Here is a 14,265-nt window from a genome sequence, read left to right as displayed (position 1 = left end):
TATTTTACATTGTACATTATTTATTTATTATAAAATGATTCTTATTGTTTTTCACTTTAAGTAATCAATCTCAGTCGACATTATTCCCCTGTTTCTTAAGATGTTTCATAAAAACACAATTTAATGCACATAAATCCCATCAATTTATTGTGTAGTCATAGTTTTGAGTTGTTTTATGCAACCCTTCAGGCATCCATTATATCCTTCACTTCACTTTATTTAACTTTCTCCATGCTGTCTGGAATTACTGAAGACTATTTGGTCATTTGTGACATATAGGAAAATGATTCGATTATAAACATCTGTGCATGACTTGAACTTTATGCTCATTTTGTTATGGTAGTCCATCTTATGTATACATGATGAATACCTGTGATGTATTAGTCTTGGGAACATTATAACCATATGGAGAAAAAAACAACTAGCCAAAGTACATATACATAATATTTACATTTAATAGGATGTCACATGAGCAATGTTATTTCTATCGAGCAGTTCTACTGCATGGTTTTAGTAGCAAAAGTTTTGACTTTCAGTTAAATAATACTGCTAGTATATAATAGAATATGGAATATGAGACTATATGCTGATTGTTATGATAGGTCAGTCTGCTCAGTGTAATAGTATAACACACCTGATATGGAGATAAATGCTCTGCTAAATACTTCACTGGACAGATACTTAAACCCAGAGTTTACACTTTTGAGGTTTTTTGTTTGTTTGTGTGTAAGTGATTTTCAGTCAAGTCTAAAATTCACAAGTGCTCTGTCTTCTTTAATACACTTCACACTTTTTTTAGAGCAGGACACATAGATCCACCCATTTTTCCTACACAGAGTCAAGACTCACAGGGGACTCAGGGCACAAGGTGGGGGGACACCCAGGACAGGGTGCCAACCCATTGCAGGGCACAATTGCACACATTTTTTAGAGATACCAATCGGCCTACAACGCATGTCTTTGGACTGTGGGAGGAAACCAGAGTACCCGGATGAAACCCCCTGAAGCACGATGAGAACTACGATGCAGGGCAGAGGCAGGAATTGAACCTCCAAAACTGGAGGTGCAAGGCAAACATGATAACGTACGTGCAGCAATTGCCTTGGGCCCCGAGCTAGCAAGGGCCCCCAGAACGCTGCATAAACTTATAGTTAAGAAAGTTTTATTTTTACTTTTTGCTAATTAATTGTGTTTTTTTTCTAAAATGCCATCAGAATGCTTACTTCATGAGTGGCGTATTGTGGACCGGGTGTGGTGGTCCACTCGGGGCCAGAAAGTCCAGGGCCACTTTTAGGCCCCGTACACACCTGATTATTGCTGTTAATGCTAAATAACATAAGCTGAAATTTTAAATATTGATGTTAAAACACTGAAATGAGGGCCCCATCCCTATATTTTGTCTAGGATCCGACAAATCACTAAATCTGTCCTTGTGCTAGCCACTACACCACCACATAGGACACAAGTTTTATTTTATACATTTACAAAATATATAATTTATTTTCAAAAAAAAATTTTATGAGTTGCATTTTTAAGCTATAATATTTGTGATTTTATGTGAAACTATTATAAACAGGTGTCACTCAAGTGAATTAAATGATGTAGATAATGACTGAATCCTACTCTATGGACCCTTAGTCTCTGTATAAGAGGATTTCACTGGGGATGAAGTAATAGATTTAAACTCTATGTAGAGCGCTCTCTCGTGGCTCCACCCACCACGCACGTTCGAACCAATCATATTATCCTCTCTGGCGTCCATGGGCGTGACTAACCGCGTCTGTCTGTTAAAGGTAGCAGGTTGTACATGGCGAGCGGGTTACTCACTGAGGGTTGGTGATTGGTGTAATGGAAGCCGTCTCTGAACCGCATTTAATGACGGAAAACTACAGAAGTGGAGAGAAAACGCAGCACTGAGCAACTTGTAGACTTCACACCCGACTGTAGGTGGGTAGGTGAACGCGTTTGGCCTTATTTATTCACTAAGCTGCTAGCTTGTTAGCTCTGCGGCTGTTTTAGTATAAAGTACTAACCTGAGTTAACTCGGTGGGAGTTTATTTAGCGCCGGATAAACGGTGAACTAGTTAGTTTAGTAAATCTGACGCTTCTCGGGAACTTGTAGTTTATCCGCCTCGCTGTCTGGGTGACGCAGAGAGCAACTGTTTACCAAGTGACTTTATTTTCAGTGCTTTTTGAACTGTCTCTCAGCCCTAAATAGTTCCGCGGTATTTGTGTGGAATTGGGATGAACGTCTAGTTAAAGGGTTGATGTCTCGCTGACGCAGTGATTTGTTCTTTAGGAGTGGTTTTCTCTTGAACAGCTCTCTGTGTGGAGACTTGAGGTAGTTCTGTAGTCACAGGTGCACAAATCAGTCACACAGCTCCAGCTCCACCTGCGCCTCTCGCAGGGAAACGGTTTCTGTGCACTGGCTCCGTCCCAAATCACCTTGTATGGAATGTCTATCTCTAGTGCACTAGGTGCGGTAGAGACTCCATTCGTTCAGACCGTGTGTAGTGTACCTAGATACGCAGTCGTGCAGGATTTGGGCACAGGCCACGCTAATGAAACATCATCCATTTCAAGTCAAGTTGCTATTGTTAAACACTTCACTAAAACCTGTATGGAAACGTTGCTGTTCAGTTGTTCTATAAGCGCAATTTCAACCAAATACAGTGGAGTGTAAAAGTTTGTACCCCCTTTTGGTTTCTTTTGGACGGAAGGGTGTTAAATGTCCTAAACACTACAAAATTTGACTGCAAGTAGAAGTTAATTTTATTAGCAGACTCAGATATCCATGTTAATATTTTCAATACTGATCATTAGTGTTAAATGACGATGATTTTGTGGTCAGTAAACCGTTTTTTGCGTTGATTTTGATGTATGTTTTGGATCACTGTCCTGCTGGAAGATCCAACCACGGCACATTTTAATCTTTCGGGCAGAGGCAGTCAGGTTTTTATTTAATATCCATGTATCCTAACAATATGTCCAGGTCCTCTGGCAGAAAAACATTCCCAAAACATTAAAGATCCACCACCATATTTAACCGTGGGCATGGGGTACTTTTCCATATGGCTACCTATCTGTGTGCTTCAAAACCACCTCTGGTGTTTATTACCAAAAAGCTCTATTTTGGTTTCATCTGACCATAGAACCCGATCCCATTTGAAGTTCCAGTAGTGTCTGGCCAACTGAAGACACCTGAGTGTGTTTTTGGATGAGAGTAGAGGCTTTTTTCTTGAAACCCTTCCAACAACTTGTGGTGATGTAGGTGACTTCATATTGTAGTTTTGGAGACTTTCTGACCCCAAGACACAACTAACTCCTGCAATTCTCCAGCTGTGATCCTTGGAGATGTTTTGTCCACTCGAACCGTCCTCTTCAGTGTGTTGAGACGATATAGACACGCGTCCAATTCCAGGTTAATTCATAACATTTCCAGTTGACTGGAACTTCTTAATTATTGTCCTGATGGTGGAAATGAGCATTTTCGATGCTTGTGCTATTTTCTTATAGACACTTCCCATTTTGTGAAGCTCAACAACCTTTTGCTGCACATCACAGCTACAGTGGTGCTTGAAAGTTTGTGAACCCTTTAGAGTTTTCTATATTTCTACATAAATAACAAGATTTTCAGACAAGTCCTAAAACTACTCAGAGAACCCATTTAAACAAACGTGACACATGTTATACTTGGTCATTTATTTATTGCAGAAAATAATCCAATATTACATATCTGGGAGTGGCAAAAGTATGTGAACCTTTTGCCTTCAGTATCTGATCTGACCCCCTTGTGCAGCAAGAACTGCAACTAATCATTTCCAGTAACTGTTTATTAGTCCTGCACATAGGCTTGGACTTCAGTTTTGGCCATTCAAACCAATAACTTTATTGTTCTTTAACCATTCTTTGTTCGGGCCATTGTCTTATTGCATGCCCCACTTTCTCTTGAGATTCAGTTCAGTTCCTGGGTTCATTCTTGCCCTGCGTTTGGGGAACTCACCACTACACTAATTATAATCTTTCAGATAGCTTGGAGATTTAGTACGTGTAGACCTTCTCAACTCTGGGTTTTCCATCCCAAGGAAAGTTTCTGATGCAGCCACTTCAGAAGTTCCTCCCAGTTTTTGTTTGTGACTTTCCTCAGAGAATGAAGAACCTGAGTCTTTTGTAGAATGCGCTGGAATGGCAACATCTGGCCGTGAAGTGTCTTACAACTCTGGTGCTACGGATGTTGCATTGTGCCCATCTCTCACCTGATCAATATGTCAGTGCACTACTTGCCCACTTCCCAATGCTACTGTGCACCATACAGGACCAGTCTTTTTCTGAACTGTTCCTGGAATAAAAGTAGGTCCAGAGCTGAAGTTCCTAGTATACACTGGGTCACCCACCACGAGATATCTTTCCTTTGCATGTTGGTCATGGTACCGTTTTTCTCAATTATTTGTATCTCAATGAGACCCTGTGTAGACCAGTTTCCTTCCACACAGCTGATTGCCTAGCTTTTTCAATGGACTCTCCAGCACTCTTTTCATCAGGGTTTTGAATGTTTGAACGGCCCTTTCAGCCAGACCACTGGAAGATGCATGGTAGGGTGCTGTGCTTGTGTTTAATTCCGTTTCTTTCCATAAACTCTTGGAATTCAGCACTGGTAAAAAAAAACAAAAAAACTGCTATGGTCTGACATCACTACTTCTGGTATCCTGTGTTGGCTAAAGGTTTGTCTTAAGCACTGAATGGTAACTGTGGATGTAGACTTGATTAACAGATAAGCCTCTATCCATTTTGAGAATGCTTCTACCACGATCAAGAACATTCTACCCATCCACGGTGCACCGTAATCAATGTGAATCCTTCTCCATGGTTGCTCTGGTATCTCTCACGCATGCAGTGGCGCGTTTGCCAGAGCGTTTCTGTTTTCCTGACAGACTGCACACGATTTGACCAATGCTTCCAGCTCTGCATCCAAGTGTGGCAACCACATATAGCTACGCACCAGGTCTTTCATCCTGGTAATTCCTGGATGGGTTTCGTGTAGATGTCTTAGAAGAGCCGCACGCCGCGGAGGTGGAACCACTACGCGAGTCCCCCATAAAACTAAGCTTCCCTGTATGCAGAGTTCATCCTATTTCCTTACATATTAGGGATGTCATGATACCAAAAATCTAGTCGTTGGTAACGATACCACCAAAAGTACACATGCTCAGTACCATGGTGTGATTTTTTTTTTTTTTTTTTTTTTTTTTTTTTTTTAAAAACCCAGAGAATTAAAAAAAACCTATAAAATTAAAAACTCCTGGAGGGCATCCTCCTCTGGCTGATACAGAGAGAGAGAGAGAGAGAGAGAGAGAGAGAGAGAGAGAGAGAGATTTTAGTTCAAACACTGTCTGACCATGACTAATAAGTGCTAAGGTGCACTCCTGAACACGCACACCCCCCTTATACTCTGAATGCAGGCATTAGTTTAAATTCACTGATACGGTGTCAGGATAAAAAGATTTATTAAAAGCATGAACATGTGAATAATTATTAGTGACATTATGCTACATTTAGCTGACAGGACACGGGCTGAATGGAGATGCATGGTGGTCCATTAGGAGGTAGTTTATAACATTGCAATGCGTTAGCGTTTAACTGGAGGGTACTACAAAACCCAAACAGGGACTTGAACCCTGGACCCTCAGATTAAAAGTCTGACGCTCTACCGACTGAGCTATCTGGGCTCGAGGAGTGAGAGCGCACTTTACCCTCGAGCTTGTAGGTCAGGCCTGTGGACGCTCTAGTTCAACGGTTCTCACAGACATAAATGGTGCTCAGCCCTTGGCTTGGAAAGGGCCCATCCCAGCTGGTTCTCATGGCTTTCTACAAACTATTAACACAGCTCAGCACCACTATTCAAGGATACAAACCAACAGGGTTCAACCACAGCTCTGTCCTTCATACTTCTTTACCCACTGACTGCCTGCAGTCTGAGACATACAAAGAGACAAGGTTCTTGTGAAACCTGTAAAATGGTGACGTTAACCAAGAGAATGTTGAACTTTGCTCCCCTCCATTATGTTGGCCAGTTTCTAAGTTGAGATCAACTTAACCCCAGTGCTTTCTGTTTAACGACCTTGTTCGTATTTTTGTTTACAACTAGCACACTTTTGACCAGCATGTCGCTTGGAAATCGTTACCAGCATAACTCTTATTCGTAAGGCTCACTCTGGAGGCTTGTCTTGGTTCAAGGAATGCCTTCGTGTCATGGTATGAGAACAAGTAGAATAGCATCAGCATTTTTAATTAAACTTGGCTTTTCTGCACAAGGAGACCAAAATTTCTAACAAACACGTTAATTCCACACCACAAACTGACGTGTAATCTTGGCTCTGTATGCCTCGCAAAAAGCAGGTTTACGCCACCTTTGCCACTGATTGCCCATCGTCTGACACGTATAATGACACAAAGGCCTCGTACAAATGGTAAATGTGTGAAGTTACCCAGAAGAAGGTTGAACCATGGTTCTATCGCATAGGCAGTTGAGTCCCTGAGTTGCACTTCAGGTATAAGTTGTCCACGCTTCACTCTCACGCACTGGGGTGAGATCTACCATTTGATCTTGAAAATCTCCCTTAAAGTCCAGGGAAGGGAAACCATGCAGGTTATCCCTTTAAAGGGCTCGTGCCTTGTCCTCTGAAAGAGCTCTTGCCCAGATGTCAGACACTAGTCGCAACAGTCACAGCCCACCACCTGTCTCCGAGATCCAATGCGTCTTGATCGCCACGCCGATGAACAAGTATGCGTTGCACCATGGTGCGCTGTAGTTTTTGCGCTTGGACCTCGTGGCGCAATGGTAGCGCGTCTGACTCCAGATCAGAAGGTTGCGTGTTCAAATCACGTCGGGGTCATTCAATGTGCTCTTTTTCACACAGACCCATGATTTTCTGCGCAGTCTAATAAGGATGCTGTTATATGGACTCCAATCTCTATGATGACCACCCATGTCTTTGTCAACTTCATGCTAAAAGGTAACAAAGCTTAGGTAGCAACACTCTCGCCTGGTAACCATTAGTCACTTGACAACCTGCTGAATGTTTACCCTTAGTTTGCCCATTTTACTTGCTGAACAAAACATGCTGGAAAGAGGCACCTTAGATGGTTTCACTGGTCCTCTCAGAAGATATGGAGGGTACTACAACACCCAAACAGGGACTTGAACCCTGGACCCTCAGATTAAACGTCTGATGCTCTACCGACTGAGCTATCTGGGCTCGAGGAGGGAGAGCGCACTTTACCCTCGAGCTTGTAGGTCAGGCCTGTGGACGCTCTAGTTCAACGGTTCTCACAGACATAAATGGTGCTCAGCCCTTGGCTTGGAAAGGGCCCATCCCATCTGGTTCTCATGGCTTTCTACAAACTATTAACACAGCTCAGCACCACTATTCAAGGATACACACCAACAGGGTTCAACCACGGCTCTGTCCTTCATACTTCTTTACCCACTGACTGCCTGCAGTCTGAGACATACAAAGAGACAAGGTTCTTGTGAAACCTGTAAAATGGTGACGTTAACCAAGAGAATGTTGAACTTTGCTCCCCTCCATTATGTTGGCCAGTTTCTAAGTTGAGATCAACTTAACCCCAGTGCTTTCTGTTTAACGACCTTGTTCGTATTTTTGTTTACAACTAGCACACTTTTGACCAGCATGTCGCTTGGAAATCGTTACCAGCATAACTCTTATTCGTAAGGCTCACTCTGAAGGCTTGTCCTGGTTCAAGGAATGCCTTCGTGTCATGGTATGAGAACAAGTAGAATAGCATCAGCATTTTTAATTAAACTTGGCTTTTCTGCACAAGGAGACCAAAATTTCTAACAAACACGTTAATTCCACACCACAAACTGACGTGTAATCTTGGCTCTGTATGCCTCGCAAAAAGCAGGTTTACGCCACCTTTGCCACTGATTGCCCATCGTCTGACACGTATAATGACACAAAGGCCTCGTACGAATGGTAAATGTGTGAAGTTACCCAGAAGAAGGCTGAACCATGGTTCTATCGCATAGGCAGTTGAGTCCCTGAGTTGCGCTTCAGGTATAAGTTGTCCGCGCTTCACTCTCACGCGCTGGGGTGAGATCTACCATTTGATCTTGAAAATCTCCCTTAATGTTCAGGGAAGGGAAACCTGGCAGGTTATCCCTTTAAAGGGCTCGTGCCTTGTCCTCTGAAAGAGCTCTTGCCCAGATGTCAGACACTAGTCGCAACAGTCACAGCCCACCACCTGTCTCCGAGTTCCAATGCGTCTTGATCGCCACGCCGATGAACAAGTATGCCTTGCACCATGATGCGCTATAGGCTTCGAGCTGGGACCTCGTGGCGCAACGGAAGTGCGTCTGACTCCAGATCAGAAGGTTCAAATCATGTCGGGGTCATTCAATGTGCTCTTTTTCACACAGACCCATGATTTTCTGCGCAGTCTAATAAGGATGCTGTTATATGGACTCCAATCTCTATGATGACCACCCATGTCTTTGTCAACTTCATGCTAAAAGGTAACAAAGCTTAGGTAGCAACACTCTCACCTTGTAAACATTAGTAACTTGACAACCTGCTGAATGTTTACCCTTAGTTTGCCCATTTTACTTGCTGAACAAAACATGCTGGAAAGAGGCACCTTAGATGGTTTCACTGGTCCTCTCAGAAGATTTGGAGAGTACTACAACACCCAAACAGGGACTTGAAGCCTGGACCCTCAGTTTAAAAGTCTGATGCTATACCGACTGAGCTATCTAGGCTCGAATATCGAGAGCGCACTTTACCCTCGAGCTTGTAGGTCAGGCCTGTGGACGCTCTAGTTCAACGGTTCTCACAGACATAAATGGTGCTCAGCCCTTGGCTTGGAAAGGGCCCATCCCATCTGGTTCTTATGGCTTTCTACAAACTATTAACACAGCTCAGCACCACTATTCAAGGATACAAACCAACAGGGTTCAACCACGGCTCTGTCCTTCATACTTCTTTACCCACTGACTGCCTGCAGTCTGAGACATACAAAGAGACAAGGTTCTTGTGAAACCTGTAAAATGGTGACGTTAACCAAGAGAATGTTGAACTTTGGTCCTATCTATTATGTTGGCCAGTTTCTAAGTTGAGATCAACTTAACCCCAGTGCTTTCTGTTTAACGACCTTGTTCGTATTTTTGTTTACAACTAGCACACTTTTGACCAGCATGTCGCTTGGAAATCGTTACCAGCATAACTCTTATTCGTAAGGCTCACTCTGGAGGCTTGTCTTGGTTCAAGGAATGCCTTCGTGTCATGGTATGAGAACAAGTAGAATAGCATCAGCATTTTTAATTAAACTTGGCTTTTCTGCACAAGGAGACCAAAATTTCTAACAAACACGTTAATTCCACACCACAAACTGACGTGTAATCTTGGCTCTGTATGCCTCGCAAAAAGCAGGTTTACGCCACCTTTGCCACTGATTGCCCATCGTCTGACACGTATAATGACACAAAGGCCTCGTACGAATGGTAAATGTGTGAAGTTACCCAGAAGAAGGCTGAACCATGGTTCTATCGCATAGGCAGTTGAGTCCCTGAGTTGCGCTTCAGGTATAAGTTGTCCGCGCTTCACTCTCACGCACTGGGGTGAGATCTACCATTTGATCTTGAAAATCTCCCTTAATGTCCAGGGAAGGGAAACCAGTCAGGTTATCCCTTTAAAGGGCTCGTGCCTTGTCCTCTGAAAGAGCTCTTGCCCAGATGTCAGACACTAGTCGCAACAGTCACAGCCCACCACCTGTCTCCGAGTTCCAATGCGTCTTGATCGCCACGCCGATGAACAAGTATGCCTTGCACCATGATGCGCTATAGGCTTCGAGCTGGGACCTCGTGGCGCAACGGAAGTGCGTCTGACTCCAGATGAGAAGATTCAAATCATGTTGGGGTCATTCAATGTGCTCTTTTTCACACAGACCCATGATTTTCTGCGCAGTCTAATAAGGATGCTGTTATATGGACTCCAATCTCTATGATGACCACCCATGTCTTTGTCAACTTCATGCTAAAAGGTAACAAAGCTTAGGTAGCAACACTCTCAGCTAGTAACCATTAGTAACTTGACAACCTGCTGAATGTTTACCCTTAGTTTGCCCATTTTGCTTGCTGAACAAAACATGCTGGAAAGAGGCACCTTAGATGGTTTCACTGGTCCTCTCAGAAGATATGGAGGGTACTACAACACCCAAACAAGGACTTGAACCCTGGACCCTCAGATTAAAAGTCTGATGCTATATATATATATATATATATATATATATATATATATATATATATATATATATATAATATATATTTCATTAGAAAAAGTGCAGTACATTTTCATGGTACGGTCAGTACTGTTTATTTTTGTAATAAAGTGAACTTAATTTTTCCACTGAGTGTTATATTTTCATTCAGTAGTAATCGGTTATTAGTAGGTGCTACCCGACTTGGTTATCGGCATCTGTAAGATCCACTGTCGATCAGCCTTTAAAATAGATTAATGTGTATGACATGATCTTCTTTAATTAATAACGAAATGCGCTTGTTGACAACTTGCTGTGGTGTAAGGGGAATAAAACACTTCAGAATGTGCAGTTCTACCTTAGGGTGATAACGGTCACTCCACTTCATTGGATCGTTGACTGTTTTCCTATAACCGTATGTTTATTCCTTACATAAATTAAACACAAAGCATGTAGGGGTTCTACATGCATGTAGTATTTGTACAATCAATAACCTATTAGAGTAATACATTGTGGTATATAAACTGAACTTTGTGTTTGATGTGTCTGCAGTGCCCAAAGCCCGTGGTGGTGGCAGTGCATGGCGTTTGTGTGGAAGCAGGTCTGTTGGGAGTGTTAAGTACCATCATCTCATACACTCACCACAACTCTGGGAAGTTCCATCCATATTGTTTGCTGTCACTTTTCCTGCAACGCTTTAACCATCAGAGAGTTATCTTTTACTGGGGCTTTTAGCTGCAGGAGACTGAATTACTAAGTTTTTTTTTTTGTGGATCTGATTTCTTCTTTCGCAGGAGTGGATCTAATCACAGCCTGTGATATTCGTCTGTGCACACAGGATGCCTGGTTTCAGGTGAAGGTATGAGGAACATTAACTTGCCATACATTGCTTGCTTACATGTTTACACCAAGATCTGTAAACAAGCTATTTTTGTCCATATGATCATATATAGAGATAGTAAGTGATGAGAAGATAAGAATGGGCTGATTGTTCTGACTCGTACAAGCCCCTATGAAAGAGTTGACCACAAGGGGGCACACTCTGAACAATTATTTACATTTGCAGTTTGTTGAAGATTAAATAAACCACTGTGAGCATCAGATGTCTGGTTTTAATACAAAGTTTTATGATGAACTATTTTATGATATTACCATCTTGTCATTTATCAAAGAAGAGCTACAAAACCTGAAATTTGTTCATTTTTAGACAGAAAAATTCTGCAGTGTAGCTCTTCTAGTGGGCTTTCCCACTGGATGTTTAGTCCAACACAGAGCAGTTTGCATGAAAAGTTGGTAATGTGACCGTCGTAATGTGGACTGGGAAGTGCACTGCGGTACCGAACCCGAGACTACCTGTAGAAGGTGGTCCGAGTTCAGTTACAATGGAACTGTGAATGTGAATTGTCCCATGAATGTGAACGTAACTTGTATCCGGGTCTGCACTTTTTCAGGAAGTAGAGTAACCTGTGCTGAAGGCCTGTTGTGGTGATGACGTGTCATGACATGTTTTGGCCCAAATTTGCAGTGACTTTGAAAAAGTGGAAGCTCCTCTGAATATTGTGGAGTTTCTTGATTTTGCGTTAATTTCTGTGATCACAAAAAGGTGAAATTCTGGACTGACACATGGAAGATATGGAATGATAACAGAAGAATGTGACTTTGGGTTGTACCATGTATTTTTTTCATGTAGCTTTATTATTTAGTATAAATGAAGGCAAGTGTGTGTTCTGTTCTTCATCTCTGCAGTCGTGTGTTCCCTGATAGTCCATGATTGCTGGAGCTCTGGAAATAGCAGGTGAGATTGCAGGCCGGAGTCGCGTCGCTGTCCAAGGAACCAAAATCAACCTCCTCTACTCCTGAGACCACAGTGTGACTGAGAGCCTAGACTACATGGTAAGAACCTGCTTAAGACATGAAAAGCATTTTTAGCCTCAAGGTAGACCCATGCACACACAGTATGGCCACAAACACAAAGTAGAGCGGTCGAAATCTGAGATTTCTCCTCTGCGTCTCCAGGCTACTTGGAACATGAACATGTTGCAGACACAGGATCTTATGAAGTCAGCGCAGGCAGCCCTGGAAAAGAAGAGTCCGAAAGACGTGCCCTTCTCCAAGCTTTAAAGGAGAAGATCCAGGGCTGTTGAAGCTGCGGTGGAACTGAGACTTCATCATCCACAGATCTTTAGTTCTTCTTGCTAAGTCTGTTTCTTTTTAGTCTTTTTATTTTTAGACTGGTCAAAAGACTGATTAGTGGAAGTGAAATGATAGATGAACTTTTATTTACTTGCTTTATTATTTGCAGGTGCCTTGTACAGTAAGACAGGGTAACTAATACTCAAAAGCTTTTTTTGTGTGTTAACATGTACAGTAGATGGACATATTTTTTCTGGTGCTGTGACTGCAGAATGTAGTGCAGTTAACACATTAAATTTCCTTGGATGCTCACTTTTAACTCTAGGAGGTCACAGTTTGCCCAGACATCTTTTTTTAAATCCGTCAATCCGTCACCCACACGTCATTCTGAGGGACGAAGAGGAGGAAGCTGGACAGATAAATTTATTTATTTATTTATCATTGCTGTGTTTCCTCAATCGAGTGCAGAAAGAAGAAAAACAACACAACTGATTTAAAATAAAAATATAGAAAATAATCTAATGTAAGATTCTGATCCGGTTTGCTTTCAGCAGGAAGGCTGTCCTCTTTCCTGTTGCTCTTTCTCTTCTATTAGTCCATTTGTCCAGTCTGAATCGGTTTTGATTCGTTTCGAGACGATTCGGAGTCGAATAATTTTCTAGTGAGAGTCGCACACTTCCAAACGAACTAGACTGAGATGAGTATTTGATTCTCACTAGAAAGTGATTCGACTCTGAATAAACTCGAAATGAATCAGTCAAACTGATTCAGACTCTATAAAAGGACTATGAGATGTGATTAAGATATATATTCCAATGTTTTGCTTTACAATTCCATTGTGTGTGTGTGTGTGTGTATGTGTGTGCGTGCGCGCGCACGTGTGTTTTTCAGGAGAACGAGAAACTCGGACACAACAGTACATCCTGACCATTGGTACTGTGTACACATCAACATACACACACGTCTCCATGCTGGACATCTCAGGAGCTTTCACACAGTGCTAGGAATATCCCGGGACAGAGAAACGCACCTTCTAAGTGAGCGAGTTTAGCGTCAACCGGTGAAATTTGCTGTAGCGTGAACACTTCGCCTCTGTGAGCTTCACTCTCCGTAGGGTTCACTGTAATTAGACATAAAATGTACATAGTTTATTTTTCATGCATTTAGGAATTAATTTTTTTTTTTTTTTTTTTTACTCTTCGAGGAACAGAAATGATCTTTCGAGGCAGCTTCTTCATCACTACCTGCTCCGTTTGACTCAAAAATGTAACGACCGGTTTCAAAAAGTCACGATGTCTTCAGTTCATGAGATTTTACTGTTGAATTTAAACAGGAAATGTGAAATATTTTTTCCCTTTGTTTCCTCTACTGTCTTTTTGCTGTGATCTTGAACACAGTTGTAATTTTTTAAAAAAAATAATAAAAAAATGATAATTCTAGTTCTCTCACTTTCCTTGTCCTAATTGTCCTGTATCTGTTAAATCCGTTTCATCTCTGGTCTTTCTGTCTGTATGAACACTTGTAGAAATTACTTGTAGTCCATATTTTTAAATGATTCGTGATTTTGAATTTAAATAAAGATATTCTTTAATTCTGTATTTTGTCATTTAATTATCATTAGAAATCAGAAGATCAGATTAAAGCCATGGCTTCTTTACCTGTCGAAGCTGTAAAACTTTCAATAAACCAGTCAATAGATCAGCTGGATAAATGTAGATTTTTATTTACTGATGAGATGTATTGATGGTGTTGATAGATTATTTGAAGATTTTTATTGATATTGAACAATCATTCAGTTCAATATTGAAAAAACTTGATAAATAGTTGATTAAATAAATGTGGTGTAATGTACTGAGT

The 14,265-nt window shown here is 41.6% G+C and overlaps 1 long non-coding RNA gene and 2 other non-coding genes across 4 annotated transcripts; 2 read left to right on the top strand and 1 right to left on the bottom strand.

The window, feature by feature from the left end:
* The first annotated feature begins 1,586 nt into the window (after positions 1 to 1,586).
* Positions 1,587 to 13,446, top strand: LOC128630461 (uncharacterized). 2 transcript variants are annotated; one of them, XR_008394837.1, is made up of 3 exons: positions 1,587 to 1,947; positions 10,828 to 12,168; positions 12,292 to 13,446. It is a non-coding gene; the product is annotated as an uncharacterized LOC128630461 (long non-coding RNA). The 2 variants fall into 2 exon arrangements; XR_008394836.1 differs by lacking the exon at positions 1,587 to 1,947 and having other exon boundaries at positions 10,348 to 12,168.
* trnak-uuu (transfer RNA lysine (anticodon UUU)) lies at positions 5,654 to 5,726 on the bottom strand. The gene has a single exon. It is a non-coding gene; the product is annotated as a tRNA-Lys (tRNA).
* trnaw-cca (transfer RNA tryptophan (anticodon CCA)) lies at positions 6,822 to 6,893 on the top strand. The gene has a single exon. It is a non-coding gene; the product is annotated as a tRNA-Trp (tRNA).
* Positions 13,447 to 14,265: the final 819 nt, after the last annotated feature.

The sequence above is a fragment of the Ictalurus punctatus genome, unplaced genomic scaffold (assembly GCF_001660625.3).
Source record: "Ictalurus punctatus breed USDA103 unplaced genomic scaffold, Coco_2.0 Super-Scaffold_100056, whole genome shotgun sequence".
NCBI classification, from domain to species: Eukaryota; Metazoa; Chordata; class Actinopteri; order Siluriformes; family Ictaluridae; genus Ictalurus; species Ictalurus punctatus.
This window is presented reverse-complemented; position numbering and strand designations above follow the sequence as displayed.